Here is a 22,321-nt window from a genome sequence, read left to right as displayed (position 1 = left end):
CTTAGAATATCTCATTCTTTTTAATACGGTCTGCTTCTGTTTTTGACTTGGTCTATTTGTTAATGTACCAGACCAGGGTTGCAGAATGGTCCTCGGCACACTGAGATTCCTGTCAAGGAAGGATCTGAAGGTGAGGCATTGAGTCTGTTTTGGGATTCACTCTCCTCTGCTCTGCTGCATTCCTGAATATTCTGGTTCTTACTGGCATCTGGAGCAGCTGCCGGGCATGTCCTTAACTACCCTCCCATCACCTGCTCCATTACCTCATTTTGGCTCCCCGGTGCTATTTTGGAGGGTCTGGATTAGTCATGTAGGGTACTTGATCAAAACTCGCTTGAACAGCTCTTCTTTTGCTCCACACTGGGCCTCGCTCTTGGAGAGCAGACCAGGGTTAGGAGAGCAACGTCTGAGGGATGTCTGAGGTTTCTCGCCTAAGAGATGAAAGTTGGGAAACCGTTAAAAGGAGGGATGAAAGAGATGAGACCTTTCAATCTACCATCAGTGAGCCGTTAGATAGGACTTAGTTGTAGATATAAAGACAGTTCTTATTTATAAATACAGATCATTTTATGCCTATTTTTTATTTAACATCAGCAAATTCCACTATACTTTTCATGATTCTCTCTGGTCCAATGCTCTACAAACAGTAGATTTTCAATAAGTGTTGTCAGGAATGTCTTTGTGATATTCGTTCATTTATTTATTCATATAAAAAACACTTATTGAGTTATAACTCTATGCCAGGCACCAGGCTAGGACCGGGGATACAAAGCTGTAGGACCCAATCCCCATTCTCAAGGAGCACATTGTTCAGCAGGAAAACAGAAGTGAACAGATGGTTAGAGTCAGCACGATCGCTGATGGTGGGGGCGTGGGGTCCCATGGGGCACAGGGGAAGAGGACTGGGGCTAGGGAATGGCAATGCCTGAGCTGATTCTTGCAGGGTACAGAGGAGCTGGGAAGGTGAAGGGTACAGAGCGGTTCGCTGGGGTGGGCAGGAGAGGTGTGTGGGCACGGATATCTGGGAGAGCGAGGAGGGTGGACAGCAGACAGCAAGGAAGAGTGGGCAGGACCAAGTCACCTGGAGGTTGTGTCTTCTCACATCCACCTAGTTCATGAATTAAATGCGAATGAAATGGAATAGAGACTATCAGAGAACAAGGTCCACAGTACGGGGCTGGGGAGATAACTCAGTTGGTAGAGTGCTTGTCTTGCAAGCACAAGGCCCTGGGTTCGATCCCCAGTACTGCACAAAAAGATCCACAGCACAGATAAATGCCACTTTGTAGGGTTTATGGTTGAGTGTGCGTGTGTGTCTAAATTAAAAAATAATAAACGTACATAAGTCTGTACTGAGTTCAGTGGTTCATGATACAAATGGTTTTGGATCCACTTTTGTAGATCAGCACTGCCACTGAAGGGTTTTGCCCTGAGAAGTGAAATGATCAGACTTACGTTTCAGTCCAGTTACTCTGACCACAGCCTGGGGGGTGGGTCTGAGGGGTTGGAATGCAGCAAGTGCTATGGCAGCTATTTTGTACAATGAGGAGAAGTCACATATTGCAAAGGGCAGGTCAATGAGACAGGGGGAACATGGGCCCCCGATGACTGCGGAGCTGTCATCCAGCCCTGCACCGCCTATTCAGATTTTTAAATGAAAGAGAAATAAATCTCTAGACTCGTTAAAGCATAGATCTGTGATGGTGGGCTCTCCACTGTCTTTAACTGTTATACTTGCTGGAGGCGTCTAGAAAGTAAGATGGTCTGTAATAAACCCACTTCCTGTAATTCATATTTCTTCATAATCCCCTCTTCTTGTGTATGACTGGGGCCTGTGACTAGTCTCTAATCAATAGAATTTGCAAAGGCTGACAACTGCATGAACAGATTATTTAAGACCCTGGCTTCTGTCTTGTTAGTAATCTTATCCCTTGCTGGCTTTGGTGAAGCAAGTTGGCATCTTATGAAATGTCCTATGCAGAGAACCCTACAGCAAAGAACTGAATTTAACCTCTGGCCAATAGCTTGCAAGGAACAAGTCAAATATCCATCAACAGGAAACAGGGTGAGTTTTTAAAGTTACAGGCAAGGATGCTAACAAGTAACATGAAAACATCTAAAAGTATAAAACTCACTGGTTAAAAGTAAGTACACCTTCAAATTGGAATACTCTAATACTGTAGTGGTGGTATATAAATCACTTTTAACTTTAGTATGAAGGTTGAAAGACCACATTATTCAATATAATAACCTTGTGTTAATCACAAAGCAAAAACTTACGGTACATAGACACACAAAAAAAATTCAAAGGAAGGAAGGAATAAAGGATCTATAAACAATTAGAAAACAATTAACAAAGTGGCAAAAGTCCTTATCTATCCATAATAACCTTGAACATAAATGGAAATGAATGGATTGTATTATATGGTTACAGAAATTAAAATTAATGTGCTAAATCTACACTTATAACATGGATAAATCTCAGAAACACAATGTTCAACAACAACGAAAAGGCAATCTCAAGTATAGTATAACAACATTTATATAAAGCTTGAAAACACTCAAAAAATATGTGATGCTTATAATATAGCAGATACAAAATAATAATAAGAAAATGTGTTCCCCAAATAGCATCAAATCATATCATAATCGATTATAATTATGTGTTTTATTTTCTTTTGGAGGTAAATCAAGGGCATGCTAAGCAAGACCTCTACCATGGAGCTACATCTCCAGTCTAAGTGTTGTATGTTTTAATTGTTAAGAATCTCAAATGCTTATCTGTCATGAAGGTGTAAGTCCTGGCACTGGTCAAGAAGGAAGAAACACGTTTCTTCCAAAACTTACTTAATCATTATCCTTACTTTATTTCACAGTCTTTGGTGTGTGTGTGGGGCGGGCACTGGGGATTGACTCAGGGTTCTTTACCACTGAGCTACACTACCAGTCCTTTTAATTTTTTATTTGGAGACATAGTTTCACTAAGTTGCTGAGATTGGCCTTGAACTTGGGATCTTCCTGCCTCATCCTGGGATTACAGGCGTGCTGAACTGCAGAGAGTAAGAACAGGGGACCAGTGTTTGCAGGGGATAGAGACAGCGTTGCTAGAATTCTTTTGCCACTGAGAATTTTTTGGAAATGTGAAATCTGAGGTAAGATTTGAGGCCGGAGTAAGGCAGCCTGGTGAACATAAGGAGAGACTATCAAGGAAAATAAGAATGGATGAACAGTTTTATTCAATAGTTAGCCATTTGGGAGAGACTCATGTAAGCTGATAATTATGATTTTATATTGTTTATATGTATAAATCACAAAGAAGACCTAAAATGCACCAGAGAAATGAGATGAAGGAATGGAAAAAATTTTCCCCAAAGCTGCTCTAAATTCTCTATATAGTTGAAGTGAAACAACACACAAGAAAAATAAGAAAGAATAACAGGGAAGGAAGGGGTCCCCTGGAATGGCTGGCATCTTCTAGAAGGGAAAGGGGAATCCCAGCTGTACCATTCTTTTTTTCCATTGAGATTTGAAATGTTTTGTGGTTGGGTTTGCTTGGCACAATGCTGTCTTCTATGAATAGAAAACCTGATCCCAAGCTGCTTTTCCTCTGCAACTTGCCACCTACATTTTAACACGCATCAGTGGATAAATCAGAAGGTGACATGCTTTCCAATTCACTGCAAGATACTCTGCGTGTCACAAAGTAACTCTTGCCAACATTTGCCTGAGTAATTCGCATTTAGTTATGAGTTCCTCTACTAAGTGAAGGGCCTAAATGGTTAGGTGAAAGAAGCCTTGCTAATCTGTTCCTTTCTAACAGGTATATGCTCTGAATTACTGCTGCGCTCAATGGAAGTAGTATTACTCCAGCTCCCACAGCTGACTGTTTTTATGCACTGAGTTATGTGTCCACAATACTCCACAGTGTTAGCATCCACTTAGCAGCCTCAAGTCTTGGATTTTCTGTTCATAATTTTAAATTAGCAAAAAGAAATGAAAAATCATAGGCAAGGATAATTCTTAGACTATTGCCTGGTGGTTTTTTGCTTATTTTGGCATATATGAGAAATATTTTGAATTCCTAAAATGTGGAACAGTTCTCTTCATTAGGAATATGTGATTAAAGTGAGGCTTGCTTCTAATGGGAGATGGAAGCCTAAATATAGTAAGTTCATGAACAAAATAGGGCAAAATTCTCACTTTGGGTAAGACAGAAATGAAGGAATGAGGTGTAAGTATCTTTATTTCTTTCTCTTGTCCATTATCCTCTCATACCACCTTCAAGAAATAGCAGTATCTGAGAGATAAAGCTGCCACCTTGAAAACTGGACTTTTTAGTTTAGTTCTTCCCTTCCATCGCTGAGTTCCACTTCACTTTGAGATCTCTGTTACTACTTCCTCGCTTCCTCCCACTTGCTGATAAGGAGTAAACGTGTAGTATAGTAAGTGGAAAATGGAGTTTCCACAGTCTGAGAGGGGTCAGTTCATGTGGAGCTCAGGCTTCAGGCCAAGCTTGGGATCATCAGCAGTGACACATATAGGCCAGACTGGGCCTGGGGTCTCATAATCATCTGCTGTAGTGGAACTGGGTCTTTGCTTTTCGTAAGACTAGAATTCAGAGTGACTCTAAAGGCTAGGACTGATCCTTTGGTACTAGAGCATCTATTAAAGAGGTCTCTATTCCTCTAAGACAGGGTTTCTTAAGCCTTTTAGAAAACGTATTTTACTTCCCAATGTATATTAGGAAAGAAGAACCTGGAGTATTTCAACATAGAGAATTTAGTTTTAGGCACTGATTAAACTGATGTTTGGGAGTAGAAAATTATTAAAAATCACAGAATAATAACTGCAATTAGCAGCTACAGCCTCTAGGGTTGGGAATCAGAGAGGAGGAGAAGGTTGGGGTTATCAGGAGCCAGAAGCTTGGAGGAGGGGCCACATAGAGCTGGACTCAGACCTTTGAAAAGGGACAGTACCAGGCTGAGCCATTAACTCTGGGACAAAGGGAGAGGGGATACAATGCAGCTGGTTCTGAAAAGTGCAACAAAAAGCTAGAGGTAGGAAAATCTGCGAACCAGGCTAAAGGCCATAGCTGGGGCGATGCTGAAGAGCACACTAAATCCAACAGGAAGAGCAAGTTGTCCTGCTCCTCCCTGCTTTGTGCTCTTTCTCCAGTGCCTCCCTGGCCTGATAACAAAGTAGAGGTGTGGTTTTCCCAGTTTCAGCCCCACCAACACCAAGCAGAGGAGGGGGTAGTTCTGAAGCCGAAATAGAACAACTCTGTGTCTGCTACACTGTACTTCACCTTAACTATAAGCGAGGACTCTGAATTTTTTTATGGCATTCTTTTGTTTTACTTTACCCTATGTTACCTTATCACATTTGGAATATTAAAAAGCTGGGAGAGCTCCTCATAGTGATTTCATGACCTACTGTAGCTGTGACCCAGTGAGGAAGCTCTGCTCCAGGTCTTCAAGGGCAGTGGGACTGAGCACTGGAACTGACTCCTTCCAGAGCAACAGTGACTTACGGGAATCTCCTTGCAAGGGACCCCTCTACAGAATACTGATATGGGACCCACACCTCCACAGGCTTCAGGAATATTTATATTAAGAGGTTGCAAATGTTCTGTATACGGTAGTGCCCCTCATCCCTGGTTTTGCTTTCCAGTTCCAGTTACCCATGATCGACCAGGGTTCTAAAATATTAAATGGAAAATTCAAGAAACAAACAATTTCAAAGTTTTAAACAACTCTTAATACACTGCATTGTTATAATTATTCTATTATTAGTTATTGTTAATCTCGTACTATGCTTGATTTACAAATTAAACTTTATCATAGGTATGTATATATAGGAAACCAGTATCTATAGGGTTCAGTACTATCTGTGATTTCAGGCTTTCACTGGGGTCTTTGAACACATCTCTTGCAGTTAAGTGGGGACTGGTGTAGTACGAGAAGGAGGTAGGTACTAGAGGAGAAAAGGACCTACCAAAATATTGTATTCTTAGCTTATATGTGTATATATTTATTTATATATGGTATTATAAAGATGCAAAAATGCACATTACAGAGTTTGAGATACAGTGAGGAGGAAAGGACAAAAGCTAAATAATAAATGAGTGCCACTAGGCAGTATGGCCAGTTGTCAAGTGAGTGATATAGGCAGGAAATATTGGTAATACAGAGCAGGGGATATGATTATGAGCAGGAATGATCTGGAAAGTTTTCACATAAAAGCCTGAGTTAGCTTTTGTAGAACAGGTGGAATTTAGATGGGGTAAGGGGATGGCTTCTCAGGGGACAAGAACAACAGAAGCAACAGAACCAGGTAAAGAAGCACAAGTTCTGCTTGCTGTAGCACTGAGACTTGGGGCTCAGAATGAGCAACAGAAATCTGAGCCTCAACCAGAGCTGAGGTGAACTTGGAAATGCAGAGGTTGTAGGGATTGAACCTTGGGAATTATTTTCAGATTTAAGAGCTGGGAGAGGAGTGGTAAGTAATACACTGAGGGATGGGTGGAAAGCTTTGATGAGAACCAAAGTCATGGACCACCAATAAGGGAGATCAGCAACATCAATTGCTACAGAGGCCGAAGCTGAGGACCTAGGAAAAACATCTGACTTTGGATCAGAAGCACTAAGTCTCTTTAATGAGAGTGGTGGCTTTTGACCACACGGTCTGTGTGCATTAATCTCTTGCTACTCTCAGCTTCATTTTTTGGGTTTGTTCAGTGTATTTAACTATCACTTGAATGGGTCCAAAGTGTCCAGTGAAAATAATAAAGTTTCTCATGATCTTTGTTCTTTCACAGCTGTTCATGGCCTGTGAGGAGTTTTACAGCTGTGCTTCAGTGGCTCATGGTCTTCCCTCGTGTGTCTGCCTACCTCCAGCTCGCTGCACAGCAGCTGTTTGCTTTCTCTGTTGTCATCCATTCTCAAGTGGCTTGTCCTGCCAAACTCATTCTCTGGGATCCTGGCATCAAAAACCAAGGAGGTTTATGCATTAGGACCTTACCTTTGGAGACTTCTTCATGACTGCTGACAGCCCTACAACCCCAGCCAGCTGCCTTACAGAGACAAGTGACTGGTCACAAGGGAAACCAGATGAGGGAGAGATGGATCAGGTGAACCTATCATCCCTACCACAAAAACATGTGTTCAGCTGGTAGCAGATCAGTATCATCTTATCCAGGAGTAAAGGAGAATCTATTTATATGCTTGTTACGAATGCAGAGTTGTGATCAAAGTGCCACAGGTGACAGGTCCAGGTGTTGAGTCTTTCAGGATATCATCATGGCTTAATGCTCAGATTTTGTTCTGGACTTCATGACTTAAATTCTGTCATTTTTTTCCTGCACAATGTTAAGCTATGGTTACACAGACTTTGGTTTCTTTTCTTTCTCCTAGATAATAGAGCCCAGCTATTATCACCTGCTTTCTTACTTACACTAAATAGAGTAAATTACCTTTATGGATGTAATAGAATGTTTTCATAACTGAACTCATGAACATAGCCTGGACAGGTCACATATGTACTGCTCAATATTTATTAACTACCCTGTGGACTGAACCAAATAGAATATGAAGACACTGTGATGAAGAACTATTTTAATAGCTGGCACCAGAGTTTTTCTTGGGGAAGATGCTTTCTTTGCATAGGAAAAACCTGGCAAATAGTTTAGCAATTGTAGGTAACTCTGAAGGCATGGATTAAGAGATGGAGATAACTAAAAATACTGTGTAAAGAGAGAAAGAGGAGGGGAGAGATGGGAACAGAGAGATTGTGAACAGTGGGAGGTTGTAGCTTATACTGAAGAAATGGAGTTGGTGGATAAAAATGCCATGGGGGGAAGTGAAGGACTCTTAAGAGCAGGGAATTATAATTTTAGTTTTTTTGTGTCTTTCATTTAAACCCCCTCAGCTGCTCCAATTTTTCAGAAGAGTGTGCTATAGAAACAACCAAAGAAAAGATGTTGATTTCCACATTATGTGCCAGCAGAAACAGAGAGAAAAGAGTTGCAGGTGACAGGTGAAGGAGTGTAAGTGTTCAGAGAAAGCAAGAACTCAAGAGTCAGAAATGACCCTGAAATTGTATGGTCCCAAGGACTGTGCAATCACAATGTGCAATCATAAGAGGACACTGGTCTCTCCACAGAGATGAGTCAATTTCAACAAAATCTCTGGGGCAGGGTGACCCTAACAACACAGTAACTTACTATTTTTGACCATAATTTAAAAGACATTTATTACCAGAAAATGACAAGGCCACAATTCACTCTATACCCTTCTCCATTTCTCCTATGAAATCTCTAGGCTTCACTTTCCTCATTAATAAAATCTGGATATTGGACCTAGAGTATCTTTATGGTTTCTTTTAGAGCTCTAATAATAAATTTTTATGTTCCTTTTGAGGTAAATTTACATACAGCAAAACTGTATAACTCTTAATGATACCATTCCAAATTTTGACAACTGTAGATACTTCTATAACTGTAGATACTTCTTTAATAAGATATGGAGCTTCTTTTATATTTCTTTCCTTTTTATTTTGATGGTACCAAGGATTCGGCCCAGGGCCTTGGGCACAGCAGGCAAGCACTCTTACCAACTGTTCTACATCCCCAGCCTGATACAGAGCTTTACCATCACTAAGGGGAATTCCCTCCTCAGCCAAACCATTCCTGCCACAGCCAGCCAACCAATATGGCTTTTATCACGATAAATTAAATAACTGATATTTGATAGCAACTGTTGGACCCCAGGCTTTGCTTTATAGTGCTTCATCAGCAATAATGGGTTTCTTTTTCACTTTAACTATCAGGGAACTGAGAATCAATTTTAGATGCCTACGCTTTTAACCTCAGTTTATACTACACTGACAATCCTGCGGAGTTCCCAAACGATTGCCTAATACATATAATAGCTACAAAATCAGTAGAGATCAAGGCCATCTACAGGTGCTAGAAACCTGAACAGTTCTAAAGGTCAAGTATGCATTTCATCATACCGAATGGTTTCTACCCCACTCCCCAGAGAATGGCAGAGGTTCCACAAATCCCTAGTGGGCAGGGCCAGCGAGGGATGGCGCTGGAGGCCTTTTAACTAGAGAGCCGAGCGCGTGCCCGTCCTGTCGCTTGTTCCTCTGTCAGGCATCCTCCCCGAAGGCAGCGAGCTCGGGCGCGCCGTACTGGGCTCATCCGGCAGCGCCGGCCCCGCCGGCCCAGCTCAGCCAGCCGCCTTCTTCGACGTAGCAGTCTCGCGGTTCTCCCAGAGCGCGCCCTCGCGCCTCCTTTCCCCCGCCTCGGGGCGGGCTGTCCAGGCTCCTCCCAGAGCTCATTCCGAGTCCCGGCGCGCGCGACTGCCATGGCAACCGTACGCCGCCGCCGCCTTTCCACGCACGTCGCGAACTAACGGATTCTGCGGCTGCGGCCTGCGCCCCACCCCCACCCCACCTGGACCGCATCACCCACAGCCCGACGCCTTGCAGCACCTAGGTATTGAATCCGCAGGCGAGCTGGAGAGCAGGGGGCGGGGAGAGCCGGTGGTGGGATGCCCAACTGGGCAGCCCCGCCCCGTCTCCCGCCGCCCGGGACGCCAGGGTACTGCGCCGCCGGGTTCCCTGGGGCGCGGGCCACCGGGTGGGGAAGGGGAGTGGAGCGCGAGCGCGGGACTCGCGGAGCATCGTGGGGATTGTAGTTCGGCGGCTCGCCGGGCTCGCGGCTGTTGCGGGGCGATTCGGCCTGGCGAACTACAAAGCCCGGCGGCCCTGATCGCTGGGAAAGACCGATTAACTTTGAGCGGACCGGGAGAGGGCGAATCTGTGTCTCTTTGTCTTGAGGGGGCTCTTGGGTGGTCGCGGAGCTGGGCTCTATGCGCTGGGAAAGGGAAGTGGAGGTGAGACGTGGGCTTCCCGCCCTGTGGTTTGGCCCGCCCGGGCTGCAGCGCCCAGCCCCACCCCGCGGGGCCACCGCCCTGCATAGGCTCCGGGAGGAGCAGCCGCCCCAGCTGCAGGGCCTTGGGCCTTCCGCGCCTCCCGCGCCTCTGACCCTCCGACCCTCCCAGGTTGCTGTCTCTTGGTTCAGAATCGTATGTATGGCACGAATTTGTCGTGAGACCAGAGAGACCGAAATTTAACAGATTTTTCTCCTTTCCCAGATACATTTATTTCTAGGTATTTAACCATATTAATTTAAATCCACCTATTAATTTCTCAAAGGGCAGTGATGTTTAAATGAGGAGTGTGAACGTGGATGAGACATCATTGCTCTTGTATGGTGTATCTGGTGTTTCACCGTTTTGCAATTCTGCGTTTTATCTACAAAGGTTCAGGGTTGTGAAATAAGTCCTCACCTGTCCTCCCTCGCCACCCCTCCTTACTAGTCTGAACCCTGCCTATGCATATTTTGAAAACTGGTTCAGTTTTAAATTACTAGTAACTTTTAAAGCAGGGATTTTTTTTTTTTTTTTTTTAAGTACAGGGAAGTAGTTGTTTTCTTTGACTATTCCAGTGTTTTTCAGAATTTCTAAGGAGCATGTTTTTAAAATGAAAAATGCCGGTTTTTTTTTTTTTTTTTTTAATGCCGCAGAATACACCTTAGTTAGAAAAGTTGACTCAAGGCCTGGTGGTAAGGGAGATGACAGAGATTTAGAAAACCTTCCTTGATTATGCTTTAAAAATTTTCGAAAGGTAGATAACCTTTTAAAAGTTTGGTATTTTATAGAGTGAGTTGGGAAATTGTTAGTATTGTGAGTTTATTTGTGTGTGTGTGTGTTTTAAGAAACAACACAAGGTCAGGAACATTACAATATTTTTTCTCTCAAAATGCTGACCTTTATAAATTTTACTTAAAGGAGCAATTTTATGTACTTGGCAACAGAAGTAGGTTTCATAAGACCATTAGGGAAAAAAAGGACCTTATGTGCTACAGGGATTTGAAGTATTTTGTTTTTTTCACTCATAATTTGTCAGTAACCTATTTGCCATGTATTATGTCAAGTGGTGAGAATGAAGAGATGAGTAGAAGATTGCCCGTGTCATGCATGGGCTCTTATGTCATCTCAGTAGTGGGATAGGTGCAAGTTGCTATAGGAACAATAGGAAATTTAGTGGGAATAATCATACAACATTAACCTTTGTTAAACTTAATTCTGTGTAAGAGGCTCTGAGCAGGGTATTTTGCAGGTGGTCCTTTTTTAGTCCTTACAACAGAGGTGTGAAGTAGTTAATTGCTGTTATTTAGAGATGAAGAAATGGGCTTAGATAGCTTGCCTAAAGTCATGTTTGGTAAAGTGAGCCCAAGTGGATCTAACTCTAGATGTAAGTCATAATCTCAACCACTGATGGCATTCTCTCCCCTAATTAGTAGAAAGGTCATGACGCTGTCTAAGGAGGTCAGGGGAGGTCTTTGACATGAAGTGACTTATCTTGTGTTAAGAAAGCTGAATAAGTTTCATTTGAGAGAGATGGGGAATGTTATAGTAAGCAAATGGCATAATGTGAACACAGAATAGATTTAGGAGTGAGCATTTGTATTTGAGGAACCCGCACTAGTTCTAAATGATTGAATTCTAAAATCCTTGCAATGTTTTGGGGAAGTCAGATCTCTTAGTATTTGGTATCATGATCAGAGTTTAGAATTTTTCTTAACATGGGGCAACCATTGAAGAATTTCCAATAACATAGTAGTGTCATTGGGTTTGTATTTTAGAAAAATAACTCCAGCTACAGTGTGGAGGAAAGATTAGAGTGGGGGATAGGAAAACCAAAGGTCCAGTAGAGAAACGAAGAGTCTGAACTAAGCAGTTGGAGTTACAGAAAGAGATGACTGAGGAATATTTAAGAAGTAAATTTGATATGACTTAAGATTTTGGATGTTGGAAGCTGGGGAGATTTGGAACCCTACAACAAATGATGCCTAGGTTTCTGGCTAGGATGACTGAGAATACTGAAACTTGATTGAAATGAGGAAGAGCAGGTTTTTGTTGAGATGAAAGATAAAAGTAAGTTCAGTTTTGAATGTTTGCTTAGGTTCCTATGGGACATTTGGGTGGAGATGTTTTTGAGTCTGGCGTTGAAAGAGATCAGTGCTGGATATAGAGGTTGCATACAGATGCGGAGTTCAAGTACTGCAGAAGAGAATGATCAGCTCACTTAGAAGGAATGAGTAGAAATGAAAAAAAGGAAGAGGTTTGAGTATGGAACTCTGGAAGCTCATCTTTTAAAGTAGGGGTATGTGTGTGCGTTTGGAGGAGGGGTCATGTTGGAGAAGAGCTGGGGAAGAGCTCTCAGACTGAAGAAGTAAAGACGAAGAAAGGAGGAACTGGGAGAAAGCAAAACAGCAAAGGGGAAGGAGGAAGGGAGGGAGGGAGTGAGGAAGGAAGGGAGGGAGGGAGAGAGGAAAGAAAGAAGAAAGGGAGGGAGGGAGGGAGGGAGGAGTGGTGTGGAGTGCTTGAGGGAGGGCAAGTGAGGTAAATGCCGAGAAATGTCCAAGAGGATTGGTGGTTAGAAATCATTTAAAAATTTTGCGTAAGTGAGAAGGAATCAGTAAGCATCGCTTCTTTAAAAATGTTTAAGGTTTTCCGTAATAATACATATGCAAAAGAGAAAATGGAATATCAAGACCCCATGTAATTATCACCTGGCTTGAGGAGTGAACACACAGTTTATTTATTTCATCTACAACCCCTTCCCCTAACTGGGTTATGTTGAAGCTAAACTCAACTTTTTATCCATAATATTTCAATAGGTCTCTGCGAAAGTTCAAGATTCTTTTTTTTAAGTCTTATATCTTTATCCATTGGGACAGTATTTCCTTAAAACAAAATTTCCAGTCACACTTCTTTTTGAAGAAGCTTGGCAATGATGAGGAGGTAGCAGCTAAAAAAGGTTTGTGGGCTTGATTTTTTTTTTTTTTTTAAAGATTTATAAGCCATTAGGGAAAGAGCCAATAAGGAGGAAATGTTTGAAGATGAAGAGGGAGGAGAGTGCTGATACAGGTCCCTGAAAACTTAGGGAGGGATGGGAGGAACAGTGTGAAGGAATTGGTCTTGGATGAATTTATTATCTTTAACAATTACCATTTAAGTACTAACTGTATTCTTAGGCAGTGTGCCAGAGTTGATAAAAGGAGGTGCACTGAGAAGGGAAGAGGTGAGAATGGACTTTGCATTTGTATGCCGGGAGTTTAAAGCTTATGGTCTCTAAGAGGTGGATAGCAATAAAGGTTAGGAGGGAGGAGTTGAAGGTTTCAGGAGAATGATGGAGATTTGGAATAGCCACTGGAGGATGAACTGAGTTAATACAGGCAAGAATTGTTTCCCTGAACTGAAGTTAGAAATTGGTAGTTTATGATGATAGTAAAGCTGGTAGTCCTATGATTTTTCTCCTTAAATTTTGATCGCTTTACTAGTGAAGAGCTTAAAATATTGGGGAAACTAGTAACTTAATGTGTAGCTGGAGAGAAGAGAATCCAGGCAAAGAACTGACATTTGGATTCATCTTTAACCACTGTAAATAGTGTGCTGGGCATGGTGTCACATTCCCATAATCCCAGCAACTCAGGAGCCCAAGGCAGGAGGATCACAAGTTCGAGGCCAGTCTGAGCAATTTCTTGAGACCTTGAGCAGCTTATCAAGACCCTGTCTCAAAACAAAAAAGACCAGATTTAGCTCAGTGGTAAAATACCTCTCAATTCAATCCTCAGTAACCCCCCCAAAAGATTTGTCCATTTAACTAATAATTTTTGCCTGTTTTACATAAATGTAACAGTAAACTAGAAATGTGCCTATTAACCTTTTTGTTCAATACTTTATTTTCTCAACATTTACAATAACGTTTTTGTATGGAGTGTGTTTCCCAAGTAGTATTAATTGAATGTGAGGCAGTGGAAGATGTTAACCAGATTTGTTTTGTAGAACTTCAGCTCATTTTCTGTGTGATTATCAACACCTTTTCAAACTTGTACTTTTTATCTCATAAGAGGTGTTAATACTTTTTTTTTATGTTTTTGGAAAGATTAAACAGTTAAATGAAGGTAAACCATAAGCTACTCAGTAACACTGTATTTCTCTTCCGCATCTTTCCCCTCATTACTAACAGTGTGGCAGGACTATTAAGTTCTGTCGAGGAAAAGGGCATGTTCTATGATTTTACATTTTGTATTAAGCAGGCATACCCACTAGTAGTTACATTACAAAAATAATGATTTGATTTTATAAAATAATTCATTTTTTTTTAAATGAAGCTTCCTTAAGTGCTATAAAATGTTATTTTATGGCCTTTAACAGTAATGTGTTTTTGTCTTCAAAGAAACAAGAAGTTCCACTGGATGATGTGAAATTCCAATAACTCTAAAATTCTTTCATTCTCTGGCTCATTTCTACTCTGATGTATATTCTAATTTCACTGATATTTGAGCATCTGAAAATGAAAAGATGCATATTTTAATGCACTCAGCAATATTAGCTATACTTATGAATGGTAGACTTAAGGAAATTTATGCCATAGAATGCCTAGTAAAATAACTGTAATAGACATTTGCCAAATAAATTCAAGGCATTGTGAGAGTGGTTAAAAAATAGAGTTCTTTTCCAAGGTGGGCTTAATCCCCACTGGCTGTCTTTATGTTTCTTTTGCTAGGATTGGTTTGATGGTGGTGCTACTTGAAGGTAGGGAAGGGAAACAAACTACTTTTGAAGTCCCTTTCTAGCTTTGTTTCTGTCCATCAGTAATCACTAAAGATCCTATTAAGCAGTCTATTGAAAAATAAACTTTAGTTTGAAATCTTCATTCTTTTTAAATATTTTTCTGGTCTAAAGCTGTTTTTATTAGCACTTTTATAGTTTTAATCATGTCTACATATTGTTTTTGTGTTTTGTAGTTTTATGCTTGGTTACTGAACACCAGTTGTATTTATGTTCTGATGTATTCTAGAATTCTGAACATAATTTTATGGACATTTGTCAAGTAGATGTGCCTTACATTTCAAAAAACACTTTGTATATTGAACATTGTACCAACCTCTGGCAATACACAAATAAGCTTTGACTCTTCTCTCATAGGATCCTTGGGTCTAGTCAATGCTTAATAAATAATTTAGCTGTGGTATATGCTTGTGTTTTTAAAGGAGATAGTCTCCCCAAAACAATTTATTTTATTTCTTTCATAGCTTTCATCATTTAATGTATTTTATTTCTTCCACAGTTTTCACTAGGGACAAATAATATAACTTCATTTGCTGTATTTCAGTACTGTTCTTTTATTCTTATTTATTCCTCTGTCCCCATGAGTGTCTTTATACTTCAGTATTTTTTTCTCTCTGATGTTTTCCCATTCTTTCTATTTTTCTTGATGACTAGAACGTAGAAAGAGAAAATGAACGAGAAAGGGAATCAGTAAGTTCTGTTTATTTTCTTACTTACCTAAGAGAGAGTGTAGTTGAAAGCAATATTTGACACATACTTTCTGATATGAATGTAGTTACTGTTATAATATTTCCTTTGTGTTTGTTATGGTTTGGATCTGGAATGACTCCCAAAGGCTCATGTGTTGAAAGCTTGCTGCTACCCAATGTAGCAGTGTTCAGAGGTCGGCATTTGGAAGGTGATTGGATCATGAGAATTCTGACCTCATCAGTGGATTAATCCATTGACAGCTGAATGGAGTACTGGAAGGTGGTGGAAACTATAGGTGGTTGGGCATGTATGGAGGAAGGTCACTAGGGGCATGCCCTGGTGTTTCTTGTTTTGGCCCCTTCCTTGGTGTCCTTCTGTTTCCCTCCTGCCATGAAGTGAGTAATTTTCCTCCTTCAGGCCCTTCCACCATGATGCTTCTGCCTTGAAGCCATCCGACTGTGGTCTGAAACTGAACCAAGGAAAACATTCCTCCTCTAAGTTGTTTTTCTCAGTTGTTTGTCATATGATGAAAAGCTGACTAACAGACTTATGTATTTTTTGAAGTCAAGAATTATGTTAGTAAACTCCCATGTGACCTTACATGGTTTCTTACATATACATAGGTAATTGCTTAATGGTTAGGTGCTTATTCAGTGGTGCAGATTGAATGATGAATGGATGAGCCAATAAATACGACAGTAAATTGCTTGCTTAAAAACTATGTGATAAAGTAATAATATGAAGCAGATGGTTTTTAAAAGTTTTATACCATTCAGAACACTGAAACTAGGAAGGAAATAACTTTTAATTATATAGGAAACTAGAACAACATACTTTATTTAATCTCTACTAATAAGCCCTTTATTTTTGCACTAGCTGCATAACTTTAAAGGAACTGATGTATTTTGGAGAAGCGTGAGGTAGCGGAGTATAAATGAGCCAGGAGGACTCTGAGTTAGACACCTCTCAATTCAAATTGAGGATCTATGGGCAAGTTGCCTACATTCTTTTGAGACTCAGCTGATTGCTTTATTAAATGAAAGGGTAACTTTTTGTTTTATAGTGTAGTGAGGAGTACATGAGATAATGACTAGAAAGCCATTTTTATCATATAGACTGATGTGGAGCAAGTGTGCAATAACTGTTAACTATTATTTTCATATTTGAAAGTTATGCATTTAAGGTAAAATTTACAGTTAAGCTGTGATTTTTGAGTCAGAGTGGCAGAGGCAACATTTTCTACATTTTGTAATGTTTTAAAGATGCCAATGAAATTTAGTACATGGGCAGAAATTACTGTGGTTACTTCTGAGAAATATTTAAGCTCTAGATTTTTTTGTTCGTTTCATGGACAGCTATTTCCGTTTATGAAGTATTTAAGCTGGGAGTTCAGGTAAGGAAATAAATGGAAAGACTTTGTTGCTGTGGACATTCTTTTCTTATCTCTGGGTTTGTGATTAAGTTATATTCATGGCAAGCTATGGTCCTTGAGAGTATTACCCAACATTAAGAGGTGGGAGGTATTGTGATTTTCAAAGTTAATTATTTCGATACGTACTCACATAGTATGTTAATTTATTGCTACTGAAACATAACTTCAAGATGCATTGATTTGGGCTGGGGAGATAGCTCAGCTGGTAGAGTGCTTACCTCGCAAGCACAAGGCCCTGAGTTTGATCCCCAGTACCGCAAAAAAAAAAAAAAAAAAAAAAAAAAAAAAAGATGCATTGATTTGAGAAGTTGTGCTTATGTGTTTTCTTAATTGCACATATTTATAGCATTCATTGCATGAAATAAACTGGACTTTGGTGATTTGGGGAAACATTTTAAATATGTGAAGTGTGGACACGGTCGAATTCAACATTGTGTAAAATGTTGAAAATCAAGCTTAATTTTTTTTAATTTTGTTACCACTTAATAATTGGTGTTATTTACTTCATATTACTATAGTTGAGACTGTGTCTTTGTTTCTAAAATAAGCATCTACTTTCAGGAATTTATAGTTCATAAAAGGAAAAGGAGCAATATGAGAAAAAATATGTGTGAGAATGAAAATAATTTAAAGCAAATTTTTTTCTTTGCCCTATATGTGTAATAACTGAGTTAGATATTACTCACATAAAATTAGTTTGAAAAAATGTTTTCTTTCCTATTAAAAACTATTACTGTGGAAACAAAAGAATTGTAAATATCATGGTTTCATTAAAAAAAGAATTATATTAATGACATCCCAAGTGGGTTTATGTTCTAGATACAAGCCATCTTTTAATTTCTTAGTTATGTGGGTTAGTCTTGTTAGGAACTAATTCAGGTATGTGTAGAGAGAAAGCTTGTATGCATACCTTGTGGAGAATAGTAGTTCACAAGAGAGAAGGGAGTGGTTGGAGATGTAGGTAGGTTGAAACCATGACTTATGTGTTATGTGTGGATCTGTGTCATGAAAGAGTGACACATAAATATCCGGGGCCAGATAAGCAGTGTGCTTTCTTAGTCTGAATATGAACTTGAACTAATCAGCTCTTCTCAATCTGAATATAGAACTCTCCTTAAAAATATTACCTGGATCCTTCTGTGTAGGGCAACATTACTGGATCATGTCAACAATAAATATTGCAAGAAGATGTGGAATTCATGTGTTGAATACATGATAAAGTCAGAATAAGTGTTGTCAAATATTAGACATTGCTAAAATATATCATGTCTTCCTTAGATTTAATTTGGCCTTTAAAAAAACCCCAAAACTCTTCTAATTTATATTAAAGGAGTTTTTTTTTTTAATTCTAAATTTCAATAGTTAAAATGATAGTAAATCTTATAGGAGTTTATGATGAATACTGGGATCAGTTAATTTATCTCTCTTCTGTGGAAATGTGCTTCATAAAAGTAAGGGAGTAAAGCAAGCAAAAGAAAGGCATGATACATAAAAAAGGAAAATGGAAGTGGCACAGGGGCTCCCTGGAATGAAGGGAGGTGCCGATCCAACAGCTTTGTAGAATAGATATAGTTTCTCTCTTCAGAGTAAAACTCAGGTCTTCTGCCTACAGCCTTGGAAGATAGATGATCTCCCTTTGGAATAAAGGGTAGACATGCATACTGCTCACTATACTAGATTCAGGTTTTTTAAGCTTAGGGTTGCTTTCCTGTAATTCAGCCTACTGCCTATGCAGATGTTGCCTAACCTTGTTGCCTATGTGAATTGGGACTTGGGAACATGGTGCAAAAACAAAAAACATCCACAAAGCAAAAACCTTAGGGGAAGGTTGACTTCTGGAAGCTTTGCTTCCCCCCACCCCCCACTTTTTTTATTGGTTTATTATAATTGTACCTACTGGTGGGATTTGTTGTTACATATACATGCACAGAGTACACAATATAACAATATAATTTGGCCAGATCTCTCCCCAGTACTTCCACCCCTTGATCCCTTTCCTCTACGGATCTTCCTTTGATTTTCATGAGATCTGCCTCTTGCCCCCTTTTTTTTCCTTTTTTCTCTGTGGCTAGAAGTTTTATAGTTTTGACACTTTATGTTTAGATCAATAATCCATTTTTAGTTCATTTTTGTAAGTGATGTGAAGTAAAGGTTGAGGTTCAAACTTTTTTTTTTTTTTTGTATCTGGAAATGCAGTTGTTTTAGCTCCCTTTGTTGGAAAAAATTGTCCTTTCCTCATTGAATTGCTTTGGCATTTTTATAAAAAATTAATTTGGCTGGAAGCATATAGACTCTTAATTTGTACCATTGATATTTGTGTGTATGTCAGTCACTCACTGTCTTGATTACTGTAGCTTTATAGTATACTTTAAAATCAGATAGTATGTCCTCCTACATTACTTGTATTTTTCAAAACTGTTGTGTACAGTATTATTTGTATTTCCATGTAAATTTTAGAATCAGCTTTTTTTTTTTTTTTTTTTAACAAAAAAGACTGCTGGGGAGTTTGGATTAGGATTGCATTGATTTTTATGGGTCACTTTCAAGGTAATTGTCATCTTACCCATTTGAGTGTTTTAGTTCTTAAAAACTTGTACATACATATCCGTTAATTTAGGCTATCTTTATTTTCTCTTAGTTTATTTGTAGTTTTCAGTTTACAGATCTTGCATATATTTTGCTAAATTTATCTGAGTATTTCGTACATTTGGAATGTTTTCATTGTTTTGATTTTAGTTTCCAGTTTTTCTTGGTACAAATGCAATTGAGTTTTGTATATTGACCTTGTATTTTCACAATTCATTTATTAGTTCTAGAGTTATTTTTAGATTCCCTAGGATTTTCTCCATTAACAATCATGTTGGCTGTGAATGAAAGTGATTTTACTTCTTTTCCAGTCTATATGCTTTTTATTTTTGTATTACCTGTTATATTGGTTAAAACCTCTGGTTCTGATGTTGCATAGAAGAGTGAGAGTAAATATCCTGGTCTTGTTCTTGATCTTATAGGGACAGCATTTAGTCTTTCACATTAAATAGAAGACTAAAACTGTATTTCATAGATGTCTTTTACTAGATTGAGGACATTCTCTTATATTCTAACTTTGCTAATGTATGCTTACCATGAATTGTGTTGAGTTTTATCAGATGCTTTTTCTGCATCTATTGAGTTGATCATGCAGTGTTTGTTTCTGATTTCATAATATTAGTTCGATTGATATTAAAATATAAACTATCTTGACTTTTTAGAATAAATCCCACTGGGTCTTAATGGGTTATCTTTTTAATTACTGGATTGATTATCTAAAATTTAATGATTTTTGTATCTGTATTCATGGGGGATATTGGATTGCAATTTTCTTATAAAGTTTTTGGTTTTGGTAACATGATAATACTGGCCTGAAGATATGTTAAGACTGATACAGTGGCACGTGCCTGCAATTCTAGCTACTCTGGAGGCTGAGGCAGTTTGAGGTCAGCCTGGGCAATTTAGTGAAACCATGTCTCAGAAGAAAAAATAAAAAGGGCTGGAGTGGTGAAGTGTCCCTGAGTACCTCCCCCACCCGCACATTCTCGTGAGTCATAAGTGCTATTTTCTGGAAGAGTTTGTTTAAAATTTGTTTTATTTCTTCCCTAATACTTGATAGAATTCACTAGCAGAGCCTTTTGAGTCTGGAATATCTTTTGAGAGGGATTTAAATTACAAGTTCAATTTATTCATTGATATAGGACAAGTAGTTCTACATAGATTAACTCTTTTCAAGCAAGTTTTGGTATGTTGTGACCATCACAGAATTTGTCCATTTTATTAAGGTATCTTTTGTTTTTTAGTATCTCTAATGCATATGTAGTGATAGCCTTCTTTCATTTCTGATATTGATAATACTTTTTCTATTTCCTGGCCAACCTTACTAGAGGTTTTTCATTTTACTGATCTTTCTGAGAAACTTACTTTTAACCACATTAGAGTTTTTTATTGTCTTTCTGTTTTTATTTCATTGATTTCTTCTCTTAGGTTTAATTTTCTTCCAACCCCAGATTATAAATATAGAAACTATAGACGAGAGTTAGCAAACTGCAGTCCGGGGGCCAAACTCAGCGTGCTGTTTGAATAACCCATGAACTAGGAATGATTTTTGCATTTTAAAAAATGGTTTAAAAAATCAAAAGAATATTTTGTGATGTGGAAATTAAATGAATTCAGATTTCAGTGTAAGTAAAGTTTTATTGCAGCGCACCGTATGTGTTGCCTGTGGCTGCTTGTGTGCGGGAGTGTAGAGTTGAGTAGTTGTGTCAGAGATGTGCCATTCTCTCTCTGTGCTGCCACTGCTGCTTGGTGTACTGTAATCAGTGTTTCGAGTGCTGTACTGTAACACACTTTACACTTTTATTTTTATCAGTGCATACCTGTTATGTCAAAACAAGAAATGATAAAAAAATAAACTTGGAATGTTATGCTTTTAAGACACAGTGAAGTGTGGAGCATTGAATTAGATGACACAGCATTGTGTGTATTACGCAGTGACGCTATAGCTATACTAAAGAAACACAGCATAGACCCATGCTACCAGACTAAGCTAGGCACTCATCACAGTATTCTCAACTCGTGAGAAAAAAGTAATGGTTAGAAAATGGTTAGAAAAATGTAATGGTTAGGAAACTTACAAAGGAATATCTTATTCCAATAGAATTTCATCACAAAATTAAAAAATGAAAATGAGGTGGCAGCACCCAGAGTAAATTTCCAAGTGGCTCATTTGTTAGCCAAGTAAGGAAGTCATTTACCGATGGTGAATTAACTAAATCATGTTGGATTGCAGCAGGCACAGAATTGTGTCTGGAGAAAATAAACTTGTTTAAAACTATTAGCCTTTTGGCATGAACGGTTGCTCGAAGAGTTGAGGACATCATTAATCAATTAAAAAACAAGGCAAATGATTTCGAGTGGTTTTCCTTGGCTCTTGATGAGTTAGTAGATGTTACCAATACTGCTCAGTTGTTGTTTATTTAAGAAGTCAATGCTGAGTTTGAAGTTATTGAAGAATTAGTCTTAATGGATTGTGTGTGTGGAAAAACTACAGACAGAACATTTTCAAAAAGTTAAAACACTAATTCCATTTCACCTCTAGTGGAATTCGCTAAGATATATTAGAACTGACGGTAGTAAAAATTTGTGTAGAACAGAAATAAGCTCAGGTGGAAAACTTTATAAACCTGTGGAAATGTAAGATATTTAAGGTTTATGGTTATTTATTGTGTTATTTCTTAGGTATTTTGTAGAGAATATTTGAGACTGTTACGTGATAACCAGATTCAACATTTATTCTTGTGGTCTTAGCCATTGTCAGTTCCATGAATTTTGTTAGAAATAGAAATGAAATAGTCTCACTTACCTTACCACCAGCATTTTGGTGGTTTAATGGTAAGGTTTATTGTGAACTTTAGGCTTAGGACTGAGATTAAAATTTTTCTGAATGAGAGGAACTGCTGTC

At 39.0% G+C, this 22,321-nt stretch overlaps 1 protein-coding gene across 7 annotated transcripts in view; it reads left to right on the top strand.

Moving 5' to 3' along the window:
- The first annotated feature begins 9,357 nt into the window (after positions 1–9,357).
- Positions 9,358–22,321, top strand: part of Katnal1 (katanin catalytic subunit A1 like 1) — an 87,343-nt gene continuing 74,379 nt past the window's right edge. The window contains exons 1-2 of one of the 7 annotated variants that reach the window (XM_047553657.1): positions 9,956–10,091; positions 12,752–12,891. The gene's annotated coding sequence lies outside the window, so the exon portion shown is untranslated. Of the gene's footprint in view, positions 9,500–9,772; positions 9,900–9,939; positions 10,177–12,100; positions 12,235–12,751; positions 12,892–22,321 lie in introns of those variants that run through there. The other 6 variants (XM_047553656.1, XM_047553654.1, XM_047553652.1 and 3 more) reach the window with 6 other exon arrangements.

The sequence above is a fragment of the Sciurus carolinensis genome, chromosome 5, assembly GCF_902686445.1.
Source record: "Sciurus carolinensis chromosome 5, mSciCar1.2, whole genome shotgun sequence".
Taxonomy (NCBI): Eukaryota; Metazoa; Chordata; class Mammalia; order Rodentia; family Sciuridae; genus Sciurus; species Sciurus carolinensis.
This window is presented reverse-complemented; position numbering and strand designations above follow the sequence as displayed.